This window comes from Triticum aestivum, chromosome 1B (genome assembly GCF_018294505.1).
Source record: "Triticum aestivum cultivar Chinese Spring chromosome 1B, IWGSC CS RefSeq v2.1, whole genome shotgun sequence".
NCBI classification, from domain to species: Eukaryota; Viridiplantae; Streptophyta; class Magnoliopsida; order Poales; family Poaceae; genus Triticum; species Triticum aestivum.
In genome coordinates, this window is record NC_057795.1 from 228,029,013 (window position 1) to 228,033,689 (window position 4,677).

General features: G+C 50.6%; 1 long non-coding RNA gene across 1 annotated transcript; it reads left to right on the plus strand.

The window, feature by feature from the left end:
* The first annotated feature begins 372 nt into the window (after nucleotides 1-372).
* On the plus strand, nucleotides 373-1,632 carry LOC123089749 (uncharacterized). Its single transcript, XR_006442371.1, has 2 exons — nucleotides 373-817; nucleotides 919-1,632. It is a non-coding gene; the product is annotated as an uncharacterized lncRNA (long non-coding RNA).
* The last annotated feature ends 3,045 nt before the right edge of the window (nucleotides 1,633-4,677 follow it).

The window sequence follows — 4,677 nt, forward strand, 5'->3', positions numbered from 1 at the left end:
TGTTTGTGTTACGGCCGGAGCAAGCTAGATGTATCGGTTGGTTGCTTTATAATATAAAGCAGGGGAAACCCTTTATCTCAATGCCTATATTTTGGCGCCGATGATTTACTATGCACTTGTATAAACCGGAACCAGCGGCGCCTGATGATAATTTATGTATTTATATTTACTTCATTGGGCGTCTAGGCATATATGTTTCCGACGTGTGACCTGAGCTATGTAGTCAATATGAGTACATCAAAAACCACAAACAGATGCAAATCCAACTTCAAAGAAAATGTATAAGCAAACCCACAATTGTGTGCATGGAGATTCGGAGAAGAAGAAAAATGCATGCATGGCCAAGCGATTTGATGGGTAACGGAGCGTTTCCCTCCTAGTTAATTCTTCTTTCTTTAACTTCTTTATTAATCTATCTAGTTATTTATGTTATCAAATCTAGCTAATCTCTTTTCGGTGAGTGCCCATGTCCAGCCCACTTGCGTGTCCGTTGCAACAACTTATCCGGTTGTGTAGCTAAAAAATAGGAGTAGAAGACAACAAAATATGTCGAGCGCAGGCGAAGCTTCTCGTCGGATCCAACATGCACAGCTGTCCATCTCTCCACCCCTATCTTCTCATCCTCATTCCCAATTCCTTCCTCTCTTCTCTCTGTCCACTCCAATCTTCCACTTAATGGTCGCCGCTGCTTCAAGGCCTCCCCGCAGAGCTCTCGATCTAGATCTCAGATCGAGGCCACCACCAAGCCCCTCGACCACCTCCTCCTTCCTTCACCGGCTCAGCTCCCTCTGGCGCGCGCCGCTCCACCTGAGCTCCAGTGCCTCCCCGCAACACATCCTTCTCCCTCCTTTCCCCTTCTTCCTCTCTTCCTTCCCCTGCCTCTCAGTTTTTTTTCCTTTTTCCCTTGGCCATGAGCAGGAAGCACACAACGAGCCTCGCTACTGCTGCCACCACGACCGTCATCGCGCCGCCACCGTCATCTCCAAGTTCTCCAGCCGGTGGCAAACATCTCCCCTGCGACTGGTGCCACCACCCTCTGCCTCACCTCCATCATGCTTGAGGACAATGACGGCATGGCTGCCGTCGACCCGTCCCGGGCCCCTCGTCTCGCTCGTGTGGGGCGCACCTGCGCATGGACCATCGGTCGAGCAAGCCGCCCTCGCCAGCGGGAGCGCCGGTGCCGCTCGCCGAAAGCATCTGATGGGGGCCTAGACGTTGCTCCGATGGCGACTGGGTGCCCTCTTTGCATTCATTTCTTATCCCGATCTACCATCTGAGTCAATTGTAAATCGTCACCCCAGACGCTGCTAGTTGTGCTAATCCACTCTCTCTCTCTCTCTCTCGATCCCCACTTCCCCTCGTCTCGTCCATGGCGCCTGCATCTGCCGCGTCGTTGTTCTGCTGGGTAGGACTATTAATTGGAACATACGATGAAATAGCAAACGTACAAAGCACGAGCTCCTAGCACTGGAGAAGGCCTAGCCAGGCGACCAAAAGACAAGCGAATCGTTGAATTGTTTTTTCTCTCACTTATTTCTAGACTGCGCTTTTATTTCCATAGAAGCCAAGGTTTTTTTTTGTAAAACATGCCTGATGACGAACGACAAAAACCTAATTTGAATTATTATTATATATAGGTAAAGATTATTTTTGGATCTTAAAATTTTAATTTCATTATTTATTGCATGCGCAATGTTTCATTGGATTTTTACGTAATATAAATTTATATTGAAATTGTATTTAATCTGACTAGAAATTTCGGGATAAAAATATTCTGGATCCCATCTAAATGTGGGAAATTTTATTGAATTCTGTTTTGAATAGTTGCTTGAAATTATTAATCGTTGTCCTAGCTAGAAATTGGGTTGTACTTTTAACAAACTGTAAATGGGTTTTAGTAAATTCTATTAGAATTCAAAAATGGGCTATACATTCTTACAAATCTCAAATGGGCTATAAATTCTCTGCCACACACTTGTGGGCCTACTAAGTTGACGCGTCCCCTCAAAAAAAAAGTTGACGCGTATGCAAGGCTTTGTCAACTTATAGTCAACACAGTTCTAGCAGTAGTGGCTGTTGGATGCCCATCCGACGGATGTCGTGCTTCTTCTTCAATCTCGGATATTCTAGCTTCACCTGCCCAAAAAATGATTCCTCCCCCTGACATTTAGGGCGCACCGTTTCGGAAGCTGACCTATGGGCCTACTAAGTTGACGCGTACCAAGGACTTTGTCAACTTAGTCAATATAAACGATTTTAGCTGTTGTGACCGTACAATGTTCATCCAACGGCCGCCGTGCTCTTCAACCTCTGGTCTTTTTGCTCTAGCCGCCCAAAGCAGAGCCGGTCGTGCCGCCTGCTCCTGCCTTTCGTGGCCGACTATGATGCCGCGGAGGCCTCACTGCCCCCTACTACTCCCATCGCTGGCCAGGCCATCCCTCCACTCACCCACACCCCCTGTTATTCTGCGGCGACAACAGCATCACACCGCATCCGAACCAGTGAACCCTCATACTCCTCTCTGCGTGGGCATCCACTACCACGTCCTCCCCGGCTCTGCATCATCCCCTTCCTAGGCCTCGCCGTCATCCACCGCCTTGGTGCTCTCGGCGCGGCATGGTCAATGTGACCAACGACCAACTTCCATCGGAAGAGTACTATACGTGGAGAGGCTGACAGCTGGGTCCACGGCCGCAGCAAGGAAGTGCCTCCTTATTACACGGAAAATAATGATTCCTCCACCTGACAGCAGGGACCCACTGGACAGGCCACCGTATTTCGCTAAAAAACGTTCCCCCCTGACAGCTGGGACCTACCAGCTACATCTTTGCACGCAAGGAAGTGCGTCCATATTACGGGCAAAAAAATGATTCGCCCTCTGACTGCTGGGACCCACCAGATACATCTTCGCACGCAAGGAAGTGCCTGACAGTCGGGACCCACCTGGTCGAAGCGTACATAGCGTTGTCATTCTGGTCGCGAACATGTATGCACATACGATCGGTCTGTCTGCAGGCTGCAGCGATGAACCGTGGCCGTGTAACGAAGGGCACGTGTCGTAGTAGAGGCGCGCACGTGTCATAGTAGAGGCGAGCGCCTAGCATGTACACGTACGTACAGCGGCCAGGATGCAAGAAAGAAAATACGGACACGTACGTATATACGGGCGGGGTCTCGAGCGCGTACTCGCGCATATATATACGGACGGCCTGGGCTTGTGTGCACGGAGAGGCAACAGACGGCAGCAATGGCGTCCTGTTCATTAGGCAGCGAACCGGCTAGGTCGGAACGGAGAAACAGCGTCCTGTTTATCGGGAGGCAACCGACGAGGTCAGAATACGTCGTGTTCATTGGAAGCCAACCGGCTTGGACGGAACAACCGATGGAAACGAGGCCTGGCGTACCGCAGAACAGAGGAAACGGCCTTGTGTTCGACCGACCACGGTTGAAACGGGATCCTGTTCATCGGGATGGGTCTGGCGTACCGCAAAACGGTGGAAACAGACTTCTCTCGGACCTCCTACGGTTGAAACGGGGTCATGTTGATCAGGAGGGGTGTGGCGTACCGCAAAACGGAGGAAACAGATTTGTGTTGGAGGCTACGGTCGAAACGGGGGTCATGTTCATCGGGAGGGGTGTGGCATACCACAAAACGGGACTCCACAGGATACTGTTCATCTCCATCGTCGACCTCCTCCAGCCTCCATCCACCGTCGACCTCCTCCAGCCTCCACCTGCGACTGTTCATCTATGGGTTCCTGTTCATCCAGCCTCCACTGCTCCTCCACCGGCTACTGTTCAACCAGCCCTCTCCACGGGGTCCTGTTCAACCAGCCATCCACCGGCTACTGTTCAACCTTCCCTCCACGGGGTCCTGTTCATCCAGCCTCCACAGGGTCCTGTTCATCCACGCCCAGCCGGCTCGATCAATCGGGGTCCTGTTCATCCAGCGGCAATACCACATGGTCATGTTCATCCAACCCCCACCGGTAACTGTTCATCCAACCCCCCTCCCCCCAACAACGCTCACTGTTCATCCAGAGGCAGCATCAATCGGCTTCAGTTAGCAGCAGTAGCGAAGGAATCGCTCGATCGGGTTCAGTTAACAGCCATCGATCAATCGCTCGGGTTCAATAACGCATAGCCTGCAGTGCAATCGCTCGGGTTCAGTTAGGCGACGCCTTGCTTGGGTTCAGTTAGAGCCCAACTCCTTGCACCCACGCGCGTACGTGTACGAGAGAAACACACATCGCTCGGCCCCCAATCACCCACCGTAACCGGGAACTCCCAAATATTTTCCTCGCCCTCACTTCTACCATGGTTTTTTTCTGTCATGCACGGCCCAAAGAATGTCATGCAGCCGCGTCTCCGGCCCACCCAAGACAAAAAGTCCATTTTCTGTCATGATTTTTTGTCATAGAAATAGGAGCCCACCACATCTATGATGATACCGGGTTTTGTCACAATTATCTTCATAGAAGTGTCATAAGCATGACAGGAAAAAAATTCGTTCGACCCAAAATGTCACGGATGTGTCTTTTTTGGTAGTGAAAAGAGTTTGGAAAAGTAGATACGTTGGAGATGTATCATGATGCATGTGTTAAATGCGATTTTGAGAGGGACGTTCGAATCGAGAGAGATGGTTGTTGGGTTATAGATGCTCCTCTCTCACACACA